Genomic DNA, 9,727 nt, shown 5'->3' with positions numbered 1-9,727 from the left:
ATTCCTCTTCTTTCTTTCCTTCCTTCATCCATCCATCTATCCACCCACCCATGCACCCATCCATTCATTCAACCTGGCATCCAGTAGGTGCTCAATAAATTGTAGTTGAATGAATGATACATTTCTCCAAGCAATCTATCTAGAACCTTCGGGGGGGGGGGTGGAGATTCACCTAGATTAAGTAATTCTGACTGAATGAGTGGCTCACACCTCTCCTCGCTCATTCATTCTTCAGCAGATGCTTATTGAGTGCCCCCTGAGTGCTGGGCACCAGGCTAGGTTCTGGAGCTGGAGTTACAGTGTTGAGCACAAACAGATGTCTGGCCCTTACCCTCATGGAACTTGCAAATCTGGGGGGAGACAGCTGTTAATCAAATAACCACGCTCATGAATTCATAATCGCAAATAGCAGTAAGTGCCCAGAAGGAAAAGAAATCACCCAGCATATCCCAGCGGTTCCTGAGCCAGGCCTGGGGACCAGTGAGGGTGCCAGGGAGGTCTAGACCCTCCCTCAGGAGCCCAAAGATGAACCATGTGCCACGAGGACATCTGCCTCAGGTGGCTTAAGAGAGGGAATTAAATAAAGGAACCTAGTTACAGAAGTGATAACACAGTTGCAAGAACAACAGGACATTAGGAGCTGCGGAAAGCTGCTGACAAACCCCCCACCCAGGCCAGAGGGACAAAGAGGAGTGTTACTAGAGCTGTTGCTGGGGCCATGGAGGAAATAAGGCCATTTCTGGAGACACTGCCTGAAGCAGAGAGGAGAGACAGAGAGGGGAGAGAGCAGAGAAGAGGAGAAAGGAAGAAATACCCTGGCTTCTCCCTCTGCCCGCCCTTCCATCTCCCTCCGTGCTTCTATTGGCTGAACCTAGGGGGTGGTCACAAGGCAAGGGACACTGGGACATGGAGTCTGCAGGGCCTGCCTGCAGAGCGGAAGGGTGAGGAATGGCTTATGTCTGGCACAGGCAGGAATTAATGGCTACAGTGGGGAGGGAAGCAAGTTCCAGGCTACTAAGAAGCACGTGCAAAGGCCCCGTGAAACAAACTGCATGGTGCCTCTTAGAAAGGCCAAAGCACCCGGAGGGCAGAAGGGGCCAAGTGGAGTCCTGGGGGCTCCCGGAGACCTGGCCAGGGCACAGCCAACAGGGGGTTTGATCTTTCCCCCTGGAGAGCTATGAAACCTGAGGAGGATTTTAAGTAGGAGGGAGGCCGCAAGATTTGCACTTTTTAAAAGACTACGTGAGCTCCTATGTGGAGAGCAGATGTGAGGCGCCCTCAGCGGGGGAAGCAGGCAGGAGGCCACTATCCGCCCCACCTATCCCCCTGCCACGGCTCACACTCCAAGCCAGGGGCCCTCAGACTCCTCCCCACCCTCTGGCCTCACACACCCACAGTAGCCGGAAAGCTCCAGCTTCTCACATGATGTGTCTGCTTCCTTGATCATGCACTTGCCGTCCTTTGAGATCTATGCCCCCGGAAGGGGCCTCCCACTCAGCCTGCCTCGTCTGCCCCCTCACCCTCCACGAAGCCCCCCCAGCTGCCTGCAGCCTGGGCTGGGGTGCCAGCCACCACGGCACCTGTTCATGGCTCTTCTCCCTTCTCCAGGGGATCGGCTTTCAGGTCTGATAAATATTAATGGCCGTGCAGGGTCCCGGGTGGCCCCGCCGGGAGATAGTCTTTCTGGAAGGCACGGCAGGGTGCCCAGCCAGAGTTGCAATGGGACACCCCGACCTCCTGCTGGCTCCCTCACCCCACAGCCATTGGGGGGCGAGCCTGGTGCCCCAGGAGACCACCCAGAGTGTCAGACCTGCTCTGTCTGCTTCCCTTCTAAAGGCCGGAACTGGGCATCCCGGGAGCTAAGCCTTGGGGTCCTGAGGAAGACATGGAGTCAGGAAGACGTACTTGAACGACAGGACGAGGGCATCTTGTCCTCAAAGCCAGAAACCCCCATCTCCCGAAGGAGTGGAAGCGTGATCAGCTGGGAGTTCCCCTCACAACTCTGCGTGCCCGGGACGTGGGACAAGCCGGGGCTGCCCTGGGGCCTTGGCCCCTCCACCTGTGAAATAAAGGGGATGGGCTGGAGAAGGTCCGAAGTCTCAACTTTCCAAAAACACACTCTAGAAGGCATCCACTTCTTCAAGGCAGGAGCCGTTTCAGGGAGCTGTGTCTGGGGTGGAATAGATGCCCCACGGGGCGGGGGGGCACTTGTGTCATCAATGGGGTCCCCATTGCCCCATGGCGACGCGGGGCGGCAGGCCTGGTTATTCCCCACACGCAAGTGCGCTCAGGAAATACGGCTCAGGGGTTCAGCCACCTGCGCAGGGCCAGGCGGAGAGGACATTTCCATCCAGACGTTGAAATCCGATGGCAACGTAGGGCAGTGCTCAAGCGTGCGGGCTCTGGAGCCAGCCAGCCCGGGTTCGAACTTCAGCTCCGTCCCTTGGAAGCTGTGTGATCTTGGGCAAGTAGCTTAGCCTCTCTGTGCCTCATGCTTCTCATCTATGAAGTGGAAATGACACTTGTGTCCCTACCTCATGGAGTCAATTGAAAGGATTTAATGGGATGACGGACACAGATTTAGAACGGAGGGTGGCTGGTTTAGGATCTGAGATCTCCTCACCCCAGGCGTGTGCAGGTCGTGCATGCACCATCCCGCAGTCTGTAGGCTTGGACCCTGCGCAGTGTCGAACCCAGCCCTCCCCGCCCCCACCCCGGAAATATGCTTTGAATCCAGGAGGGAGTGGAGTCAGGACTCAAAGTGGGAACTAGGGACTGTAAGTCACTGTTCCTGGTGAGCGCCATCCTCTAGACAGCTGGAATGTTCTAAATCATTCTAAGACCTGGGCAGATTGGAATTTTAAAATGTGTTTCCCCTTTTAGAGCAAACCATGCCTAAGTATTTCTGGCCTGTGAAAGGAATACAGTTTCAGAGCCAGGGCAGAGAAACCACGCGTGCTCACACAACCCAAGGAAAACACCCGCCACCGGGCCCTTTTCCTCTGCGGCCCGTGTGGGCTTCACGGGGGCTGCTGGGCAGGGAGGGGGGCCCTGCAGGGAGACGGCACCTGGGGCCGGGCTGGCGAGCGGGCGGCTGAGAGCAGGGGCCGGGAACCAGGGAGCCCTGTGTATTCTATGAACCCCCACAAACGTGGTTTGCAATGTCTCAGTACCTACGGACGCCGACCCTGCACCTACACTGCACCTACCTGAGGACCAGCAATTCCACTCCTTGACTCTGCCCAACAGAGACACATTCTGTGTTTCCAACAAAAGATGCGGACTAGAATGTTCAGAGAATACTATTCGCGTCAGCCTGAAATAGGGCCTACCCCAAACTCATCAACAGTGGACTGGATGAATAAGTTATAGCATAGTCACCAGTGGAATACTATGTAGCAAAAGGAAAGAAGAAGGAGAAGAAGGAGGAGGAGGAAGAAGAAGAAGGAAGAAGGAAGGAGAAGAAGAAGAAGGAGAATCGAGTATTCCTACGGGGAAAAACAGGGCAGAACTTCACAGACATAACATAGAGCCAAGAGCCAGACTCAAAGAGGACATATGACATACTTCTATTTATATAAAGTACAAAGACAGCATGTACTGACACACACCACCACATGGGTGAACCCTGAAAACCTGAGGCTGAGAGAAAGAAGCCAGGCACAAAGGACCCCGTAGTCTCTCAGTCCATTTCCACAAAACATTCAGAACCGGCAAAATCCACAGAGACCCAGCAGACAAGGGGTTGCCAGGGGTTGGGGACGGGAGGTGGGAGGTGATAGATAAAGGGCCCTGAGTTCCCTTTGGGGGTGGTGATTTTCACCTGCAGATACACTAGAAGACACTGCATGTCCACCCCTGAATTGGTAGATTGGGTGGCACGTGAAGGACCTCGCAACAAAGCTGCTGAAAAGGAAAACACCAGTTTGGTGTTAGAAGCCGGGGCACCCAGAGCCCTGGCTCGAAGGCGTTACCCTTGGTGGGGGGGCAGTGCCCAGAAGGGACCCCAGAAGGGGGACTTCTGGAAGGCTGGACATGCTTATTTCTGGGTGCCAGTAACACAGATGTGCTCAATTTGTGAAAGTCCCACACGCTGTCCCCACACGGGGAGGCACACTTTTCAGCATGGGGGTCACACGTCAGGGAGAGGTTTTGAAAAACAACACCCCAGTTTAGTACTAGACGCATGCTTCAGTCCCATTTTTTCGTCCCCATCATGAGTCCGGCACCAAGCAATGGCAGAAGTGAAAGACCAGGGTGGGCGGGCTGGCCGGCAGGCTTGGAATACCCTTCAGTGACTCAGAGAAGAGCTGGAAAGGATCCGTTGCTGCTGGCTGCCAGCCCCCGCCCCCCGTTAGCCAGTGCCGGGGACCTGCCGCAGCCCCCCGACTGTTCCAGGGCCTGAGGGTGAGGGAGCTGGGGCGGGGCCCCTGGCGGAGCCAGAGGCAGGACTCAAAGGCGTCCAGCAAGCCCTGGCCAGTAGCCCCCCTGGCAGGACCCCGCGAGGGACAAGGGTGCCTTTATTACAGAAGCTGGCTGGCAGGCCAGGAGCTGAGTACACAGCAGGCTGGATTAGACCAGGACAGACGGCCTGGTTTTGAATCCAGCTCTGCCACTTCCCAGCTCTGTGACCTTGGGGACGCGCGGTCCCAGTTCCTGAGTGTCCGTAAAATCGGGTTACAAGAGTGCCTGTCTTCTAGGCGGTCATGGAATCTAAACGAGATCGGGCCGTCAGCTCTGAACAGAGCACCAGGCGTTTCGTTTCAGCATCCAGCAAACCTTAGCTTGCTACCATTGCACGCCGGAGGACGCGAGCTGGGTCGTCTATTGAGTGCCTACTGCATGCCGGGTACTCTTAAGGCAGCTACCCTCTACTTTGGTTTCCACCACCCCCCTTCCACCCCACAACGCCCTGCGTTCTCAGGAAACCTCCCTGGCTTCGAGGCCTGGCAGCTAAGCGCGTAAATGATTGCTGTGATTTCGTGCCGCAGATCAGGGTCTGTTGAGAAACCAGCAGCCAGGGAGCCTTTGAGTTCACTCAAGATTTATGTGGAATGTTTGTCCCCTCATCCCCAGTGGCAGGTCCACCCTGGCGATCATTCATCAGAGGGGTTTTACGAGGCCCCTGAAGTTGCTGGCAGTAGCCTCGGGTTTCGAGGCGGAGGAGGTCGAGGGAATGGTGTCACCCGGAGGGGAGACTGTGCTGTTTGCTTCTAGGTTCTTTTTCCAGGTTCATGGGAGGCAGGCAAGGTTTGAGGGGCACCTGATTCAGCTCTTAGGGTCTGCACCTCACGCTCTGATCCTTAAATGTGTAATGCAAGCACTGTTTTGTTTTTAATGAAGCACTTTGCAGCGCACAGAATGCTTCTGCATCAGGGTCTCAGGCCCCCGAGATGGAAAGCGTGCCCTCCTCCCACGTCCACTCTCCTGTATGAGAAAAAGAAGGGACGCTTAGACAAGGTCACCAAACACGCTGTGCATTTTTCATGTTTACACTGAACAGATTAGCCCGGTTTACACATAGAAAATGCAAGGAAATTTCATCAACCTCGGCAGCCGGGAGCTTTTCCCAGTCTCAGGAGCTGTGCCTTTTGGCCTTGGTTTCCCTGTCTCTCGAATGGAGCCGATGATTCCTGCTTTGCCCCCCTGGATTGCTCTGTCATGCGAGCTAACGGGTATGAAACGGCTCATAAGCCCGAGGCCCCCATAAATCCCAGGGATTTTTTTTTATTGTTAACGGTTGCATTCCTTCCCTCTGAGAAGGAGGACATATTTTTGCCGGTGGCCTGCCATGTTTAAAGGTCTTTCTGAGGATGGCAGAGAAGTGCTTGCTTCGTTCTTAGGGGAAAAAAAAAAAAAAGAAAGAAAGAAAAAAAAATAGAGCAGTCAAATGATAAATTTTGTTTTTCTGGTCCCCGGCGAGCCAGAGGCCAAACACACAGCACCCGCAGCCTCTGCAAGTGGGAGGACAGACCAGCCTGCAGAGGTAAACGGTCCAGGAAGGGGAGCTCGAGGCACACGTGCAGTTTCAAGGGAGGAGGGACAGAGCAAAAACCCAGTAGGAAGGGAGGAGGCCAAGGGCACCAGGATGGACTTGGCCTCCATCGCTGGCCCTTGGAGGGGGAGCAGGAGACTGGAAGCCGGCCGGAGTGCCTGGGCAATTCTGGAACTTGGAAGGCCCGGTGAGGTGTTGGCATCCCAAGTTCAAGCACAGATTGAGCCCCAACCACATCCCTGGCCTTGTGACACCGTGGGACAGCACCGGGGAAGCCAGCCGGGCTCTGCCCCAGGGGGAGAGACAGGTCCAGAGGCAGATGCACAAAATAACGTGTGATAAGTGCTCAGAGCCTGGAAACCAGCCTCCCCAGCAGGGTGAGGGCAGATTCCTGCGGTTTCTGGGCCAAGACAACCCCACAGGAAGCTGCGGATCTGAGATGTGCCCAGATGTTCTATGCTGACAGCCTTCTGGTCTCCTGCAGAACCGAGGTGGGGCGCTTTCTCACCGTCTGTCCGTCCGTCTGCAGCACCGCGTCTGTCCCTGAGCACCTGTCATTGCTTGCGAGCCCCCCACTCCCAACCCGAGGAAGGAAGATGGGGAGAGCAGGCGGGGGTGCTGGGGGGAAACCGGCACCCTCTCTCCAGCTGCAGGGGGCCCTGTGCTCAGAGCGCTCAGAGCGGACGCAGGGAGATGGCTCTGCAGCGGTGGGGAGGCGCGCTCCCCCAGTGAAGTTAATACAATCGAGCCTCATCGTCTTGCCCATGTGTTGTCTGTTCTGTGTCTACCCAGGACCCTGTCAGGGGCTCGGAATACGTGTGAGGAGTGGGAGGCCGAGGTGCCCTAACGCACGGGCATCTCATGCCCCGGGGCCACCCAGGGCGTTACAGGGACACACTGCCTGGGTTCCAGCTCAGATCCACCTAGCTGCACCACTTGGGGCCTTTATGTCCCTGCCGGGTGCCCCTGCCTCCTCACCTGTCAACTGGGGTATATGAGAACCTCCCTCACAGGCTTGTTGCAAAAACCGGGTGAGTTGCCATCTGTTAAGGCACAGGTCCCTGCGTGTGATTAACATTCAACCAATGGGCACAAGCACTCCCTATTATTTCTGGGTCCAGAGCATGGGCTTCACGTGGACGGTCTCAGCTCATCCTCCTCCCAGCCCTATGGGATGGGTCATTTTGTTATCCCTGCTTGGCAGATAGGGAAACCGAGGCTCAGAGAGGTTAAGGAGCAGACCGGGGCCACACAGCTAGTAAATGTCACGTGGTGCTGGCAGCCCCACCCCCGTGGCCCCCACCCGCAGAAGACCAACCAGCATCACCTGCCTTCTTCCTGCTCTGATCTGTGATCACTTGCTTCCTGGTCCCATATGCACGCACATGTGTACACATCAGGACATGCAGACACACACTAACAGCTGCATACACACGTGCACATACTCAGGAAGCTCTGCTGAAAGACCGGCTTAGTCAAGAAAACTCCGCCTCCCTCATCTTGTCCCATTGACCCCTGTGGCCCTCCTCCCTCACACAGTGCCCCACATTGAAGTACAAACAGGCAGTACCAGAACCTCGTCAACCACTGGGTAGAGTCAACACACACACACACACACACACACACACACACACACCCCGTCACCTACCCTGTACCCAGGGCCTCAACTGGCACAGAAACATCTGGTGAGGATCACCAACCCATTGTACAGAACAGGAAACTGAGGCGTAAGGAGCTAAGAGGTTTGCCCAAGACTCCCACAGATAGGGATGGGGCAGGATGGGGACCCAAATGCATGGGACCCAGGCCCTCACATGGGCCCTGGATATACACAGTGAGCGAAACAGACCTGGTTCCTGCCGGGGGCGGGAGTCCCCAGGCTTCTCGAACAGCTGACAGAAAAATAAATAAAATCAACGGCAAATTCCTAAGCCGACGAGCTGAGTCAGAGAATGGTGAGGGGGACCGATCTGAGGTAGAGAAGTCAGGGAAACCTTTCGGGGAGGGCACTGCAGCTGAGACCCTGGAGGTGGACAGGAGTCGGTGTGCAGAGAGTCTGCAGAGGCATTGGAGGTGGGAGTAAGGATGGGCCAGGCCTCCAGGGGTTCACGTCAAACTCCCCAGCCCGGGACCTGCATTTCCTAAGCCGGCCTTGTTTTACCAGCAACTTCTTCTTGTCTGTATGGGGCTTGAGGTTTGTGCTAGGGCACCATGAACAGACCCCAGCCCTTTAAGTTTCCTGATCAGGCCCCTCCTGCCACCAGATATGAAAAATGCCAGAAGCCGAGGAGCCCCCCACCCGCACCCCAGCATTCCTTCCGGACAGTTTTGCTGACGTAACTTTTTTTCTGGGCCTGGATAAGGACCTGCAGTACTGAATTTCTGGTGGTGGTGATGATGATGATGATGATTTTTTTTAAGTCCTAGACTGTGAGCCCTGGAATATGCCCCAAGGGTTCCCAAGAGGTGGTCCTTTTCTCTTGTTCCATTTATTTATAATGCATGGTCCTCCTCCGTGCCCAGGGGAAGCCGAGTTTTATTTACATATCAATGCCCCAGAGGGCAGAGGGGCCCACCTGGCACCTTTGTCCCCAGGCTCACTCTGGGTTCCAGTTGGCAGGCTGGGATAGCTGTCAACTGCTCAGAAGTCAGAGACTCACGGACTTTAGAAGCTGGAAGAGGTGTCCTTTCACAGATGGGAAATGGAGGCCCAGAGAGGCCTGGATTTGCACAAGGCCTCCCAGCCTGAGCCATAGCAGTGGGGAGGACTGAGGGGTCCTGGCCATGTCCCCTGCCATGGACAGTTTTCATCAGCAGATGGGTGACATGGACCAGATGTCTGCCTAGTGAGGGGTTTGAGAGCAGGGGCTTTTGGAGCTGAATCCCAGCCCACCACGCCTGAAAAGTAATTTGACCCTCAGTGGCTCTTCTTTCTCATCTGTAAAATGGGCTGATCACAGCACTTAACCCAGAATTGAGGAGCAGGAACTGAGCTGATGTATATAAAGTGCTTAGACTAGCACCTGGCACAGTTCATCCCCTGCCAGAGCTCCTATTTATTAAGAGGAAGAAAGGCCCAGAGTTGTTGAGTCACTTGCTCTGGAACACACAGCCCCGAGACACACGGGACCCTTCCTGTGCTGCTGGTGAGGGCTCGGTAGCCCCCAGACAGCGGTGGGGAAAAGCGTGGCAAGTTGAGGACCCCTGCCCCCCTAATGGTGCCTTCACTAACGTGTTCCAGGAGGCAGGGCACAGCTCCTCTTCCGTCTGTCTCCAAAATTAGCACCCTGGGCCTTGAAAGGTGCCCCAATCCGGGGCTGCGCAAGGCCGTAAATGACCCCCATTTGGTCCCTCCTTTCAAACGAGGAGGGGGGCCGGGGCGCCCCGAGCCGAGTCGGCAGGGCGCTGCCCCTCCCGAGAGTCCCTCCAAGGCTCCTCGGTCTCTCTCGGGCGCCGGCCGCGTCCTCACCAGGCTCCCGCCCACCCCCACCCCTACCTCCACCCCCACCCGCGTCCTGCTTGCCCTTTACTTAAAGAGCAGCTCCAGCTGCTGATGGGTTTCCGCAGGTCCCCGAGGAGACCCTTCGGACGGCCCGAGTCGGGCGCGCTGGAGAGAGCCCCTAATTGGGGCCATGAATCACCGCGCGCGGCTCTCGGCTGGACGCAAAATAGATAGGAGCCGGCGAGCCATTGTGCGCAGTTCGGGCCGCGGGGGAGGGAGGGCCGAGGGGG

Source organism: Leptonychotes weddellii, chromosome 16 (genome assembly GCF_054177405.1).
Source record: "Leptonychotes weddellii isolate Sample4059 chromosome 16, ASM5417740v2, whole genome shotgun sequence".
Taxonomy (NCBI): Eukaryota; Metazoa; Chordata; class Mammalia; order Carnivora; family Phocidae; genus Leptonychotes; species Leptonychotes weddellii.
Note: the sequence above shows the minus strand (reverse complement) of the source record.